This window comes from Sapajus apella, unplaced genomic scaffold (genome assembly GCF_009761245.1).
Source record: "Sapajus apella isolate SASKATOON/1434 unplaced genomic scaffold, GSC_monkey_1.0 scaffold26, whole genome shotgun sequence".
Taxonomy (NCBI): Eukaryota; Metazoa; Chordata; class Mammalia; order Primates; family Cebidae; genus Sapajus; species Sapajus apella.
In genome coordinates, this window is record NW_022436966.1 from 7,935,898 (window position 1) to 7,951,972 (window position 16,075).

Here is a 16,075-nt window from a genome sequence, read left to right on the forward strand (position 1 = left end):
TATAATAATATATAAATAATATATATAAGTAATATATATTATTATACTTTTATATAATATATAATAAATATATAATATAATATAATATATATTATATATTATAATTATATAATAACTGTGGCAGTAACGGGCAGATACACCACTTTATGTCAGAGGAAGTCAACTCTGGAAAAGGGAGTGAAGAATAGCATTTTTGAGTTACATAAAAGTGGTAACTTACCTGGTAAGATGTACTTACTCACTTGTTCATTCATTCATTCAAAAGTTGTTAATGAGCTATGTTTCAAACACTGGGAACAAAACACTGAATGAAACAATGGAAATCCCTGCCCCACAAAGTTTGTATTCCAATATGCAAGAGGCATTTGCTACAGGCTTACGTTGAGTAGGGGAAATAGTTTTATTTGTTTGGCTACTGCAACACAAGTTTTCAGTCATTTATATAACCCAACTGAGTTCCTTTCTCTGCTTCTCTTTCCAGAAGAGCGGCTTGTCCTGAATGCCCACTACTTGACAAGCACGAAAACTACATTATTCTTCATCATTACAAAATCTTTAGACTGGGTAACAGCATTCCCATTATGAGGACACTGAGGTGAGAAAATGAAGTAATTTGTCCATGGTCACATAGCTGGGAAAAACCTGACATTTGAACCCAGTTATATAAAGCTATAAAGCCCTGTTTCTGGGAACCATATTGCCTCTCACAAATGTGGTATTGCCCTGGAAGTTTCTAGGTTAAAACAAGATATTTTTAATCCTTAATTGGATTTGAGAATGGCAGGGGGAGTGTTCAAAGACATTTTCAGGACAACTAGAAAAGTCTGGATTGTATCTTAGGTAGTAGTATTATTGTACTAATGTTAAATCTTTTGAGTGTGATAATCATATTGCAGTACATAGGAAAAATGATGGCCTTATTCTTAGGAAATATATGTTAGAGTGTTTAAGATGATAGGTCAAGTTCTCCGCAATTTACCTTCAAAGGGTTCATCACATTGTGTGTGTGCTTATAGAAATGGATGAATACATGCATACACAGATAGGCAGACAACTATCTTGAAAGAGGAAGAGAGAAAAAAAAGGGAGACAGAGAAAGCAAATGTTCACAACTGCTGAATCTAGGTGAATAATATATAAATTTTGTGAGGTTTTTCTTTCAGCTAAACTGTAGGTTTGAAATATTTTCAGAATAAAAATTGGGAGAAGAAAAAAATGAAGGTTTGGAAAGGATGGTGTCTCTGTCCCTTGCCTTGCTGTCATTTGAAAAATGCCACAACCTGAAACAGATCATCCTTTCAGGATATAGCCGTGCCTGAAGCCTGGGTCAAGTTAACAATCCTCCCTGCAGACCCATGCTGAGTGTCCATTCAGCATACTCAGGGGCTGACTAAAGAGGGTGCTGGCTCCCCTGCTCCTTCCTCCGGTCTGGCATACTACAATAACTGTTTGGAAGTTGACTTTGATAGACAAGAGGATGTTTGTGCACTGCTGGAAGACACTGTGAAGGGTGAGTCAGGAAAAGGCTGGGAAAGAGATGAGGGGGCAGAGAGATGGGATGTTTGTGCCAGGACACAACTTAGGGAATGTCTGGGAAATGTGGAGGAGGGGAGACTGGAAAAGGGTGAATGAGCAGCAACTTATCTGAAAATCCTTTAATACAAAAACAACAGAGGAAGACTTATTTGCTGTTGTTCATTTACCTACCATAGGTTGACACTGAGGAGTAGGTGGGCAACCCCTACCCGTTTTCTCATCCTCTAAGGGAGCATACGCTTCCTTCCTGACACTCAGGTAAGCCCTTCTTTCCTTGGCAAATCACTGGTCTTCTTCACCTCAATGTGCCCAAAGCGGGAACACAGAAATTTGGAGCTAGAATGTGGGTGGAGAAATTCTAAGAGGGCATGAGTAGAAACAGGAAGACCAATTTGAAGGTCACTGCAATCTAGTGACCAATGAGAGTGGTCTAGACAGGAGGTTAAAAAGGAGGTGGTGAGATGCGGTTGGATTCCAGATGCATTTGAAAGCAGAAGTCAGATTTCCATGGATGCCTTGCCTAGAAACATCACTGACCTTTTAGATTTCCCTTCAGCATTTCCTTCTCCATGGTTTGTATTCTTGGACTGGAGTGCTCAGTTTCTTATAGCAACAAGGTGAGTTGGGGTATGGAGAGATGAAGACAGATCCATCTCTGATCCTGGAAACACAGTTTGAAGGGCACATATTCCTGATGAAGATCGGTCAGCAACATCAAAAGAAGTTGGGTCCGGCCAGGCGCGGTGGCTCAAGCCTGTAATCCCAGCACTTTGGGAGGCCGAGGGGGGTGGATCACGAGGTCAAGAGATCGAGACCATCCTGGTCAACATGGTGAAACGCCGTCTCTACTAAAAACACAAAAAATTAGCTGGGCATGGTGGTGCGTGCCTGTAATCCCAGCTACTCAGGAGGCTGAGGCAGGAGAATTGCCTGAACCCAGGAGGCGGAGGTTGCGGTGAGCCGAGATCACGCCATTGCACTCCAGCCTGGGTAACATGAGTGAAACTCCGTCTCAAAAAAAAAAAAAAAGAAGTTGGGTCCAGCTCAGCATTCCATTCTTCCAGGAAGCCTCACTCTCCACAGTGCGATGGCTTCCTCCTATGAACTCAAGGGCAGTTTCATCTATAGTAATAACATCCTACCTGACATGAGTATAGTACTTTACAATTCTTTCATGCCATTTGGGGAGGTCCTTCCTAACCCCTCGATTAAGTTGGGCCCTCTGTTGTATGTTCCCATAGCACTTTGTTCTTCCCCTATTCCAATTTTCACTATATGTTATTATAGACGATTGCTTAATTACTTGTCTTTCCCGCTAGATTGAAAAGCTTTATGAGAAAAAGGCAATTCTATAGTCTTAGTACCTACCACAGTGCCTGGCTTGTAAGCATTCAGTATATCCCTACAATTGAATGGATAATGATCAGTAACTCTTTTAATCTTCAAAACAATTCTTCCAAAGTGGGTGGTACTGACTCCACTTCATTGATGAGGTGAAGGATCTACTGAGAGACTATAGTCACATAGCAAGTTCATAGAGGAACTGGGAATAGTACCAGGGTCCAGGCTCTTTCCATTACACTCTACCTGGAACCTAAAAAAAAAAAGAAAGAAAGAAAAGAAATCCATTCATTTAATAAATCAATAGATACTTACTGATTACTCTCTATGTCAGGCTCTATTATATGCTGCTAGAGGGACATACCAAAAAAAATGCAAGATTTGCATTTGGATGCTATTAAAAGAAACCAAACACAGGGAAACAGACATGTAAACACATAATTGTATTATAGTGTAATAAATACCATAGAAGCTCTAGGAGGCTAACTCTGCTCATAGGAGGAATGTCCTACTCTGCCTTTAGTAGGCTCCACTTTATTTATTTATTTTTTTTAAGTACGTTGCTAGAAAAGAAGGGGGAAAGTTATTAAGGGAAAAGTGAATGGCTGGTACCTCAAGGCTGGGTACTCTTGTTTCCTGCTCTATGATTGAAGATTCTTTTTTTTTTTTTTTAATTTTATTATTATTATTTTTTATTAATTTTTTTTAAAGACGGGGTTTCATCATGTTGGTCAGGCTGGTCTTGAACTCCCGACCTCAGGTGATCCGCCCGCCTTGGCCTCCAAAGTGCTTAGATTACAGGCGTGAGCCACCACGCCCAGCCCGATTGAAGATTCTTAATCACGCATTCCACACAAACCCCAGCAGCTTGCCTCAGAAAATGGAGGAATCAGTCCAGGGAGCCCCGGATTGCTTAACCCAAAAGCAGCCAAGACAGGAGACTTATAATGTGGGGCCAGGTTGTGTTATAAACATCCCTGGAGCTTGCCTACCTGGGCTACCACAACCCGATTAAAATGTCACCTATATGAATGGTGTTTGTTGGATTCAGGCAGTGTTCAACCCTCACTTATCACACACAGTGGCTCAAACACTTCATTTTGATCAGTGTATAAAATTTATTTTTGTGACAAGTAAAAGAACACTGCAGGTCTTTTGACATGGAATAAAGTGAGGTAAAACTTGCTATAGGTAAGAGAAGGTAGGGGCCAAAGGAAGATCACTGGCTTATGGAGACTTGGGAGAATTTGCCTCCTAAGAATACAATAAACCAGCCAGGGGCAGTTAACAGTCCTTCCCTCATTGAGACATGGCACAGAAGGGCAGCCAAGAGGTTATCCTATGAGCATTGTTATGCTACAGTAGGAATTGGAGTGTTGTGATGGGGGCTACTACCATTAGCAGTTGAAATGGTAGGAAATTTTTACATAGGAGAGTATGGTGATCACATTTGCATTTTAGAAAATAATGGATAGCAGTTTGTGTTAGGGGAACAAAGGACAGAGCCAGGGAAACTGTTTAAAAGGTTAACAAAAAATAACAGTGACAGATGATGAGGCATCTACCTGATGGGAACAGAGAAGAGGAGATGGATTCAAAAACTGCTTAGGAGGTAGAGTCATCAAGATCTAGATGACTAATTGCATGTAGTGGGTAAGAAAGTAGGAAGAAGAGAGGATGATGACTCCTGCATTTCTGGCTTGGGAAAGTGGTTAGGTTGTGGGCTGGATGTGTGTGTGTTTGATTGTGTATGTGTAGCTGAAAAGGCAATTTAGCTTTGTAATTGTTGAAGTGAATATGGACCATAGGCATAGATATCCAGTAGGTAGCTGGATATGTAGTCTGCAAATCAGGAGAAAATTCTAGGTGAAGATGGTTATTTAGAATCACAGAGTCTAAATGGTAATTGGGAGTGGATAAGGCAGCCCATGTAGACCATAGAGGGAGGAGAAGTCCAAGGACCCAAACTTGCAGAACACCCACATGTGAGGGGCAGCCAGAAGTAGCCGTCTGTGAAGAAGATTGAGGAGTCAAGCCACACAAACTCAAAACTGTAAACACCATTGGGAGACTTAGATGGTCTAGCTCAGTTGGAGTTGGATTTGACTATAAACGTAACTACAGCGGACTAACAGATTTCTTATCCAGAGGCAGGCAGTCCAGGGCTGATGTCCAAAGAAGCCACCAAGACCCGTGCTACTTCCTGCTCCTTCTGTCCTCATAATCACAGATGGTTGCTCCACATCCAGGTACTAAGCTCTTCTTCCAAGCAGGAAGGGGAAGGACAAAGGGCAAAAGGCATTAGCCAAGTCTCTCCCTTTTTATTTTTTGAGACAGAACTTCGCTCTTATTCCCTAGGCTGGAGTGCAGTGGCCCAGTGCAGTGGCCTCCCAGTTTCAAGCAATTCTCCTGCCTCAGCCTCCCAAGTAGCTGGGACTACAGGCATGTGCCACCATTTTGTATTTTTAGCAGAGACAGGATTTCTCCATGTTGGTCAGGCTGGTCTCAAACTCCCAATCTCAGGTGATGCCCCTGCCTTGGCCTCCCAAAGTGCTGGGATTACAGGCGTGAGCTACCTCAGTCGGCCATCTCTCCCTTTTTATGAGAAAAATAATCATTTCCTGAGAAGCCCCATCCTTTAGACTAAAAACTACAAACCATTGGCTAGGATAAGGTATATGAATATCTTACTGCACGAGTACCTGGGGGTAAATAAGTATTTTTTAAAAACTTTTTGCTCTGAAATAATTTCAAACAGATAAAATTTGCAAAAATAGTACAAATGATTCCTGTATATTTTTGACCCAAATTTTCCAATACTAACATTTACCAAAATTACTTTATCATTTTTTTTTTCTCTCTCTCATGCACCCATGATGTTCATTTACTTCTAATTTGGTGTGTGCTTCCTAAAAATAGACTTTCTCTTACATAACCACAATACAATGATCAAAATCAGAATATTAACATTGATACAATACTATTATTTAAGCCACAGCCTTTTGCCAATCATCCCACTAATGTCCTTTATAGCAAAGAAAAAGCCTTTCTTCTGGTCCAGGAACCTATCCAGGACCACACATCGCATTTTGTTGTCATGTTGCTTTAGTCTGCTTTAATATGAAACAGTTCCTCAATTTGTCTTTACCTTTCATGTTGTTGGTATTTTTGAATACCAAAGACCAGTTACTTTGCAGAACATCCCTTATTTGGGTTTGTCTGACAGTTCCTCATGATTCAGGTTAGGTATTTTTGGCTAGAATACCACAGAAGTGATGCTGTATCCCTTCCAATGTATCATAGCAGAGGGTACCCTATTTTGACTTGTTCTATTACTAATGATATTAGCTTTGATCACTTGGTTAAGGTGGTAAGGTAGGTACCTGTCAGATTTTCGTACTGTAAAGTCCTTATTTTACCCTTTGAAATTATAAGAATCTGTGGGGAGAGGCTTTGAAACTACATACATATCATGTTTCTCATCAAACTAGTTTTAGCATCCATTGATAATTCTTGCCTGAAACCATAAGATGGTCATTTTCTAATTCTGTCTTTCCTTTTATACATATTAGTTTGCCTTGTATCATATGGAAAGCTTTCCTTTTTCCATTTTTTAATGTATTTCCGTATGGACGCAAAGATTTTTATTCTATTTGATGAGTTACAATTCTTTACTATCATAATTTATTTTAACATGGAATTGTCCCAGATTGGTCATTAGGAACACCTATAAGCTGGTTCTGTGTCCTATTGATGTGTTCCCATCATTTTTGGGGACTTTTCTTATTGAGATTATTATTTTTAACAGGGTACATTGCTACCTTGATGAAATCAGCCTCTGTTAATAAGGAACAAAATGAGAAACAAAAATTGTGTGGGCAACCAGAAGTGTCTACCACACCTAGTTCTTCACCAGCCAAGAGGTGGTGGCTTGAATCCAGGCTGACAGCCTTGCTTTGTTCTAACAAGACAACTTTGTGCCCACATTCCAAAAAGAGCCTTGAGGCCATGTAGTTCCATCCATACTTCTCCTCACTGTAATCCTTTATCACCATCCAAAGTGAGTGCTCCAAGAGCCAGGTCATCTGTGTTGCACAACTTCTGGAGGTGCCATTCATATTGCAGGCTATGAATGATTTGCTAGAGCAGGGTCCAGCAATTTTTTTTTTTTTTTGAGACAGGATAGAATACAATGGCATGAACACAAGGTTCACTACAACTTCCACCTCCTGGGCTCAAGCTATCCTCCTACCTCAGCCACCTGAGTAGCTGGGACTACAGGTGTGCATGCCAACATGCTTGGATTTTTTTTTTTTTTGGAGATGGGGTTTTGCCATGTTGCCCAGGTTGGTGTCAAACTCCTAAGCTCAAGCAATCTGCCCACCTCAGCCTCCCAAAGTACTGAGATTACAGGAATGAACCACTGGGCCTGGCCAACAAACTTCTATAAAGGGCAGATAGGGCCAATGTTTTCCACTGTGTGGGCCATATAATCTCTATTGCAGCTACTCCGTTCTGCCGTTGTAGTGGGAATGCAGCCATAGACAATGTGGAAATGAGTGGGCATGGCTATGGTCCAATAAAACTTTATGGACACTGACATTGAACTCCATACCATTTTCATGTATCATGAAATAGTCTCATATTCATTTTTAAAAACCCATTTAAAATGTAAAAACTATTCTTAGTTTGTGAGCTCTACAAAAATAAGCAGCTGGCTAGATCCGGCCATAGTTCACCACCTCCTGTTCTGCTCAGCCTAAGCTGTCTTGTGCAGTGCTTCTGCCTCCGTAGGTCTCTTCTCCCTTATCCTAATCTCCAATCTGCTATCCTCCTCTGGGCTTCCTCTCTACCTTACACCTTCTTCCTTCCCAGATCTTTCCTCTGTGCCCTGGAAACTTCATTCGATTGTAAATTAACTTCTTTCCACTTTTAACCTTGTAGCTCATTCCTTGCCTTAACTGAAAAGTAACTGTAATCCCTAAGGAACATGATTCCCTTGCTGAATTCTAGAAAGGGTGCTACTCATTTTCCTATTCCCCACAACCCATGGGCATGGGAAGTGGTGTTGGTATTCTCCACATTCCTCAATCCTACTTCTAAACCTTTAACTCTTCCAATCTCCTGCAACACTCCCTCCTCCTTTGATGCTCTGCCATCTGGCTCTTTGAACGATAGATAACATGCTGAGCAATAACCTGAGCAAAGCCAGGAGACAGGTACCACTGTTATCCCCCACTTTGCAGAAGCAAAGAGGGGTTAAAGTCACACAGCCAATAGTAAATGGCAGAGCCAGGATCTAATCCCTGCAGTCCATACTTATTCCCAAGATGTTACACCGCCTTTTCTCTAGGACCACGTGGATCACCACTATCCATTCAAGCCTCTGAATTCCACTACCCCCTGCATCAGTTAGGTACCTGGGCAGAAACAGGCACACATTCAACCTGAGTCATTTGAAAGGTATCTAATCAAGGAACTATTTACAAAGGTATAGGGCAGTGTCCCTCAACCTTTTGTCATTATCTCTTTACTTCATCCTAAAGAGAAAAATTTTAATTTCCCTTGACAAAATTTTGGTGAGTGGGATTGAGTTTGGGAGGCCCACAAACCATTTTCAAATTGTTTTGCTCCCCCAAACCAATTTTCACTCCTTTCGAGGCAGTATTAGCCCCATTTAGAATGTGAGAATGCATGGGGAGGGAAACTATGGGGATAGCATAGCCCTCCAGGGTAGTGACTGAGATACCATCTCAAGGCCGGAAGTGGTGAGGGAGGCAGGAATTACTGGAAGATGGAGACATCTCAGAGCTGTGAACTTCTGCCAAGAGATTGGTATGCCTAGGGCTGGCTGAAAGACTTCCAGCTCACCAGGACTGATCCATTCTTCACCCTATAGTGACAGTCATCTTTCTTTTTCTTTTTTTCTTTTCTTTTCTTTTTATTTTTTTTGAGATGCAGTTTTGTTCTTGTTGCCCAGGCTGGAGTGAAATGGCGTGATCTCTGCTTGCCGCAACCTCCACCTCCCAGGTTCAAGCGATTCTCCTGCTCCAGCCTCTGGAGTAGCTGGGATTACAGGTGTGCACCATCACGCCCAGCTAATGTTTTGTATTTTTAGTGGAGACGGGGTTTCTCTATTTTGGTCAGGCTGGTCTCGAACTCCCGACCTCAGGTGATCTGTCCGCCTAAGCCTCCCAAAGTGCTGGGATTACAGGTGTGAGCCACCACGCCCAGCCAAAAGTCGTCTTTCTAACTGGAAACAGTGGGTGCCTTTGGAAGACTGAACTGGGTAGTGGAAACAAGCAGGAAGACCTTTTCAGTTTTTGAAGGCTGTACAATATGCATGTATCATCTAATTTTAAAATAAAATGTAATTTTAAAAATTGACCTAAAATGCAAATATGGTCATTCTTTCCCATGCTCAAAACAGCCCATCTGCCACCAAGTTAAAATCCAAATTCATCCACATGTCACACAAGGCCCCCAGCATACTTCTTTAGCCCATCTCTGCCACTCTCTACCTCAAACCCTGTGTTCAAACGTGATTTGCTGAAAATTGAGTGTATTCCCTAAGCAACTCTTTTCCTTTATTGCCAATTTGCTCATAATACCATTTTGTATCAGACATCTGTTTCTTATACCTGCAGTTTCCACATGCTAGAATGCAAAGCCTCTCCATCTCCTCTACTTTTCTTCCTGGTGAATTCTTCATTCTTCAAGACCCAGTTAAAATTACCTCTCCCAGGCCAGGTGCGGTGGCTCATGCCTGTAATCCTAGCACTTTGGGAGGCCGAGGTGGGTGGATCACCTGAGGTCACGAGTTCAAGACCAGCCTGGCCATCATGGTGAAACCCCATCTTTAGGAAAAAAAAAAAAAAATTACCTCTCCCAGCTCTCACTCCACTTCCAACCTTACAGTTGACAATCTTCTCTGTCTCACCACTGTACAGTACAGTGATTAAGAATATAAGCTCTAATGCCAAACTATGTGGGTTTTCATCCTGGATTTGTCACTTGAGTTGGTAACATTGGGCATGCTACTTAACCTCTGTGCTTTGGTTGCCTTATTTATAAAATGGGGATTCCAATAGTTCCTATCTTAGAAGGAGAGCATTCATTCACTAAGTATTGACTGAGCATTTATTTTTACATATTGAAACAGACAAAAATTCCTGCCCTGGTGGAACTTAGATAAATTCTACTGCAGAGGTTGGCAATCTACAGCTCCTGACCAAACTTAGTCACTTGTTTTATAAAGTTTTATTGGTACATGGCCACACTCTTTAGTTTATGTATTATCTATGACCACATTCATGCTACAAAGGTTGAGTTCAGTGGTTGCAACACAGACCGTATGGCCTGCACAGCTGAAAATATTTACTATCTGGCCCTTAAAGAAAAGGTTTGCTGTCCCTTGCTCTATTGAGATTAAAGTAGTTCACACATGTAAACATGTAAAGTGTTTAAATTTTTATAGGGGATACCAGCTTTATTAATATGATTGCATACCTTTACTATAACACCTAACATCAGTACTCAGTTAAATTTTTTGCTGAATAAAATCAATGAGTGGAGGGGTAAAGAGGAACCAGAAGTTGGGGTTATAGAAGTTACTGAAGAAAGAGTTTCAAGATAGTAGAAGGGGTCAGCCCTGTTAAGTGACAAGCCAAGGACTGAAGGAAGACTGGCAGATTTGGCAATCAGAGAAGTGACCCAACCAAAGAGCAGCTTGTGTGAAGTGGTGTGTGTGGACAGGTGCTGGTCTGCAGCTGGTGTAGGGGGAAATGGAAATGAGGAAGAAGAGATAGGAAAGTGGAGATTATATGATGGCAAGTATCAAAATAAAAATTAACACATTTGGTCTGCTAACTCAATTTTTAAAATCAGCTCACCAAAAATATCAGGTTTATTGAAATATTGGAATATCTGATAAAGTTTCCACTTCTCTTTGAGCTATCTGGGTTTGGGTAAAACTGTAATGCTTAAAATTCACATCTAGAACTAGCAGGCAGAACCTTTAAGTCCAGAACCATTAAAGGGTTTATAATGGTGAGTCACATGATGCTGCACTGATGATAATGTTTCTTTCTTTCTTTTGTGATCTTAATCATTGTGTGATCTTAACTAGTTTGAAATGAGAATTTCGATGGAAACAGTAGTGCAAATTTACCAACAGAACTAGTATAGTCATGCAAAACAAAAACTATACAAGCATATTTTTGTTCATTCTATAAATACTTATTGAGTAATTTATATGCACTAGGCATTCTGACAGACACAATTATGTGGGTATAAAACTTGTTTATTGATAGTTGCTTTCCCCACTCCTCCAGAAATTCATGATTTAGTTGGTAAAGAAAATCAGTTATGCAAATAGGTTCACTATTTGCAGAAGTTTACATGGAGTATGGAGGCGGGGGGCACAAAATAATAAAATAATTTATTTAAAACTATTTTCACATTTATGAAAAGCTCTGTATATCTGTGGTATTAGACTAAAGAGAATGGTATCAAGTCATAGCTGCTTTCTAGAAAACATTTAGGACTTCTGCATATTATCACTGAGTTGTTTTTCTTTTTTTCTTTTTTTTTTGAGACGGAGTTTCGCTCTTGTTACCCAGGCTGGAGTGCAATGGCACGATCTCGGCTCACCGCAACCTCCGCCTCCCGGGTTCAGGCAATTCTCCTGCCTCAGCCTCCTGAGTCGCTGGGATTACAGGCATGTACCACCATGCCCAGCTGATTTTTTGTATTTTTAGTAGAGACGGGGTTTCACCATGTTGACCAGGATGGTCTCGATCTCTTGACCTCGTGATCCACCCGCCTCGGCCTCCCACAGTGCTGGGATTACAGGCTTGAGCCACCGCACCCGGCCATATCTTTTTTTTTTTTTTTTAGTAGAGACAGGGTTTCACCATGTTGGCCAGGATGGTCTGGATCTCTTGACCTCGCGATCCGCCCACCTCGGCCTCCCAAAGTGCTGGGATTACAGGCGTGAGCCACCGCACCTGGCAAGTTGTTTTTCTTTTAAGGGGCTGCAGAGGGGTATGTTTAGCATGATCCTATTTTTATTAAAATGTATACTCTCCATACAGAAAAAGTCTAAAAAGATACACACTTAAAACATTAGCAGGGACCCACAGCTAGTATCATTCTGAATGGGGAAATATAAAAGTCTTTCCTCCATGATCTGGAACACAACAAAAATGCCCACTTTTACCACTATTATTCAACTTAGTGCTGGAAGTCCTAGCTAGGGCAATCAGACATGAGAGTGAAATGAAAGGCAACCAAATTTGAAAGGAAGAAGTGAAATTATCTTTGTTTGCAGATGTTATGATCTTATATTTGGAAAAACCTGACAACAGCACACACACACAGGTGCGCGCACACACACACACACACACACACACACACATCTATTAGAACTGATGAACATATTTAGTAAAGTTACAGGATACAAAATCTACACAGAGCCAGGAGTGGTGGCTCATGCCTATAATCCCAGCACTTTATTAGGCTGAGGTGGATGGATCACTTGAGCTCAGAAATTGAAGACTCGTCTGAGCAACATGAGGAAACCCATCACTATAAAAAGTACAAAAAATTAGCCAGGCATGGTGGCACATGCCTGTGTTCCCAGCTACTAGGGAGGCTGAGGTGGCAGGATGGCTTGAGCCCAGGAAGTGGAGGTTGCAGTGAGTCAAGATCGTACCACTGCATTCTAGCCTGGGCAACAGAGCCAGATCCTGTCTCAAAAAGAAAAAAAAAAAAAAAAATCAGTAGCATTTCTATAGACCAACAGTGAGCAATCTGAAAAACAAATTTTAAAAAGTAATCCCATTTCCAATAGCCACGCATAAAATTAAATACCTTGGAATTAACCAAAGAAGTGAAAGGTATTTATAATGAAAACTACAAAACACTGATAAAATAAATTGAAGAGGCACACAAAAAAGGAAGCATATTTCACGATCATGGATTGAAAGAATCAATATTGTTAAAATATCCATACTGCACAAAGCAATGTACAAATTCAATGCAATTCCTATCAAAATACCAATGTTACTCTTTACAGAAATGGGAAAAAAAAATCCTAAAACTTATATGGAACCACAAAAGACCTAGAATAGCCAAAGCTATCCCAAGCAAAAAGAACAAAACTGGAGGAATCACATTACTGACTTCAAATCACACTACAGAACTATAGTTACCAAAACAGCATGGTACTGGCATAAAACAGGCATATAGACCAACGGAACAGAACAGAGAACCCAGAAACAAATCCACACACCTACTGTGAACTCATTTTTAACAAAGGTGCCAAGAACATACACTGGGGAAAAGACAGTCTCTTCAATAAATGGTGCTGGGAAAACTGGATATCCATATGCGGAAGAATAAAACTAGTCCCCTATCTCTCACCATATAGAATAATCACATCAGGCCGGGCACTGTGGCTCACACCTGTAATCCCAGCAATTTGGGAGGCTGAGGGAGGTGGATTACAAGGTCAGGAGATCGAGACCATCCTGGCCAACGTGGTGAAACCCCATCTCCAATAAAAATACAAAAATTAGCCGGGTGTGGTGGTGCATGCCTGTACTCCCAGCTCCTCATGGGGCTGAAGCAGGAGGATTGTTTGAACCAGGAAGTCAGAGGTTGCAGTGAGCTGAGATGGCACCACTGCACTCCAGTCTGGCAACAGAGGGAGACTCCATATCCAAAAAAAAAAAAAAAGAAAGGAAGAAGAAGAATCATATCAAAATAGATTAAAGACTTAAATCTAAGACCTCAAATTATGAAACTTCTACAAGAAAATATTGTGGAAACTCTCCAGGACATTGGTCTTGGCAAACATCTCCTGAGTAATACCCTTCAAGCACAGGTTACAAAACAAAAATGGACAAATGGGATAACATCAAGTTTAAAAGCTCCTACACAGCAAAGAAAACAATCAACAAAGTGAAGAGACAACCCACAGAATGGCAGAAAATATTTGCAAACTACCCATCAAACAAGGAATTAATAACCAGAATATATAAGGAACTCTAACAATGCTATAGGAAAAAAATCTAATAATACAATTTAAAAATGGGCAAAAGATTTGAATAAACATTTCTCAGAAGCAGATATACAAAGGCCAGGCACAGTGGCTCATGCCTGTAATCCCAGCACTTTGGGAGTCCAAGGTGGGTGGATCACGAGGTCAGGAATCCAAGACCAGCCTGGCCAAGATGGTGAAACCCCATTTCTACTAAAAAATACAAAAATTAGCCAGGCATGGTGGCACACGCCTGTAATTCCAGATACTTGGGAGACTGAGGTAGAGAACTGCTTGGACTCAGGAGGCAGAGGTTGAAGTGAGCCAAGATTGTGCCACTACACTCCAGTCTGGGCAATAGAGCGAGACTCTGTCTCAAAAAAAAAAGAAAAAAGAAGAAGAAGACATACAAATGGCAAACAGGCATATGAAAAGTTGCTCAACATCACTGATCATCAGAGAAATGCAAATCAAAACTACAATGAGATATCATCTTACCTCCAGTTAAGAACAGCTTGTAGCTGGGCATGGTGACTCAAGCCTGTAATCCCAGCACTTTGGCAGGCCGAGGCGGGTGGATCACGAGGTCAAGAGATCGAGACCATCCTGGTCAACATGGTGAAACCCCGTCTCTACTAAAAATACAAAAAATTAGCTGGGCATGGTGGCACGTGCCTGTAATCCCAGCTACTCAGGAGGCTGAGGCAGGAGAATTGCCTGAACCCAGGAGACAGAGGTTGCGGTGAGCCGAGATCGTGCCATTGCACCCCAGCCTGGGTAACAAGAGCAAGACTCCGTCTCAAAAAAAAAAGAAAAAAAAAAAAAGAACAGCTTGTATTATAACCAAAAGACAGGCAATAACAAATGCTGGTGATTATGTGAAAAAAAAGAAACCCCTATACACTGTTGATGAGAATGCAGATTAGTATAGCCACCATGGAGGACAGTTTGGAGATTTCTCAAGAAAATAAAAATATAACTACAAAATGACCCAGCAATCCCACTGCTAGGTATGTACCCCAAAGAAAGGAAATCAATATATTAAGGAGATATCTGCACTCCCATATTTGTTGCAGCACTGTTCACAATAGCCAAGATTTGGGAGCAACCTACACATCCATTAACAGATGAACGGATGAAGAAAATATCATATGTATAAATACACAATGGAGTGCTAGTCAGTCACAGAAGAAAATGAGCTCCTGTTATTTGCAACAACATGGATGGAACTGAAAACCATTAAGTGAAATAAGCCAGGCACAAAAAGATTAACACATGTCTTCACTTATTTGTGGGATCCCAAAATCAAAACAATTGAATTCATGGAGATAGAGAATGGAAAGATGGTTACCAGAGGCTGGGAAGGATAGAAGGGGGTAGCGGCGGGGAGATGGAGATAGTTAATGAGTACAAAAAATAGTTATAAAGAATGATTAAGATCTATAATTTGATAACACAACAGGGTGACTATACTCAATAATATTTTAATCGTACATTTTAAAATAACTTAAAAAAGTATAATTGGATTGTTTGTAACACAAAAGATACATGCTTGAGGGGATGAATACCCCATCTTCCATGTGATAATCACGCATTATATGTCTGTATCAAAATACCCCATGTATACCATAAATATATGCACCTACTTTGTACCCACAAAAATTAAAAATTACAAAAAAAAAATTTTTTTTTGAGATGAAGTTTCACTCTTGTTGCCCAGGCTGGAGTGCAATGGCATGATCTCGGCTCATTGCAACCTCCACCTCCTGGGTTCGGTGATACTCCTGCTTCAGCCTCCTGAGTAGCTGGGATTACAGGCATGTACCACCATGCCCGGCTAATTATTTTATCTTTTTTTAGTAGAGATGGGCTTTCACCATGTTGGTCAGGCTGGTCTCGAACTCCTGACCTAAGGTGGTCCACCCGCCTTGGCCTCCCAAAGTGCTGGGATTACCCAAAGTAAGCCACCTCGCCCGGCCTGAAATATTTTTCTTTTAATGTAAAAACAACACGGCATGGCACAGTGGCTCATACTTGTAATCTCAGCACTTTGGGAGTTCAAGGGGGGTAGGACACTTGAGCCCAAGAGTTCAAGACCAGCATGGACAATATGGCAAAATCCCATCTCTACAAAAAATATAAAAATTAGGTGGG

General features: G+C 41.0%; 1 long non-coding RNA gene across 3 annotated transcripts in view; it reads right to left on the reverse strand.

The window, feature by feature from the left end:
• LOC116560525 overlaps positions 1-16,075 on the reverse strand; it is a 53,440-nt gene that overhangs the window by 27,024 nt on the left and 10,341 nt on the right. The window contains exons 3-4 of one of the 3 annotated variants that reach the window (XR_004273002.1): positions 2,905-3,130; positions 2,571-2,641 (exon numbers count right to left, since the gene is read on the reverse strand). This is a non-coding gene — a long non-coding RNA (uncharacterized LOC116560525). Of the gene's footprint in view, positions 1-2,570; positions 2,642-2,904; positions 3,131-16,075 lie in introns of those variants that run through there. The other 2 variants (XR_004273003.1, XR_004273001.1) reach the window with 2 other exon arrangements.